Raw genomic sequence first — 1,288 nt, forward strand, 5'->3', positions numbered from 1 at the left:
GATGATATACAAATGATATAAAACAGGGGTGGGAGGCAATGCTAGGCACTAAACCCCCTAGAGCCAGGAAAGGGAGGGAGTAGGAGAGGCCGGGGACCTCCGAAGTGGCAGGATATCCAGGTAAAAAGGGGCAGAGGCAAGGCTAGGCCTCGAGCCCCCTAGAGCCAGAAAAAGGAGAGAGCAGGAGAGGTCAGGGACCTCCAGAGTGGCAGGATATCCAGGTAAAAGGGGCTGGAGGCAAGGCTAGGCCCTGAGCCCCCTAGAGTCAAGAAAGGGAGGGAGTAGGAGAGGCTGGGGACCTCTGGAGTGACAGGTTGTCTAGGTAAAAAGGGTGAGAGGCAAGGCTGGGCCCCAATCCCCCTAGAGCCAGGAAAGAGAGGGAGTAGGAGAGGCTGGAGACCTGCAGAGCAGCAGGATATGCAGGTAAAGGGGAGGTATGCAAGGGTAGGCCCCAATAGCCCTAGAGCCAGGAAAGGGAGGGAGTGGTCAGGGACCAAAAAGTGGCAGATTCCAGGTAGGAATTAGGTAAGGGGAGGGCACAGAGGTTTGCAACAGCTAAGGGAGACTAACTTGTCAGTTTGTCATCCTGTGGGGCTTGTACATTGCTGTGAGGCTTGAGGCTGTGCCTCTAGTGTTTCACATGCAACTCTGGAGTTGCGCATGGTACACAGGTTTCAATGCAGCATACAGACTGAGACAGACAAGGAAGAAGGAGGAGGGCATCCAATTCTCAAAAATTGGCCAGGGAAAACATTATGAATAGCAGAGAAACAGTGTCTGATATATTACTGGGCAACTTTATGAATAGCTTGGAAACATTGTCCGACACAGTGCAGGAAGATGAGACCCTTAGGTTGGGAGGCACTCAAAATAGTACTGGGAAAGAGCTGCCTCATTAGAGTAGAACCCACCTTAATGATATGGATAAAGTAAGTCTTTCAGGATCTCCATGTGCTGACGTGGCACAAGTCAAATTGAGGAGAAAGAGCTGCAAACATCCTTTAATAATAGGAACATGGAATGTACGAAGTATGAATCTAGGAAAATTGGAAGTTCTCAAAAATGAAATGAAACACATAAAAATTGATATCCTATGCATTAGTGAGCTGAAATGGACCGGTTTTGGACATTTTGAATCAGACAACCATGTGATCTACTATGCTGGGAATGACAAATTGAAGAGGAATGATGTGGCATTCATCATCACAAAGGATGTTTCAAGATCTGTCCTGAAGTACAGTGCTGTCAGTGATAGGATAATATCCATATGCCTACAAGGAAGACTCAT

This window comes from Orycteropus afer, unplaced genomic scaffold (genome assembly GCF_000298275.1).
Source record: "Orycteropus afer afer isolate SDZICR_OR568_19922 unplaced genomic scaffold, OryAfe1.0 scaffold00807, whole genome shotgun sequence".
Classification (NCBI taxonomy): domain Eukaryota; kingdom Metazoa; phylum Chordata; class Mammalia; order Tubulidentata; family Orycteropodidae; genus Orycteropus; species Orycteropus afer.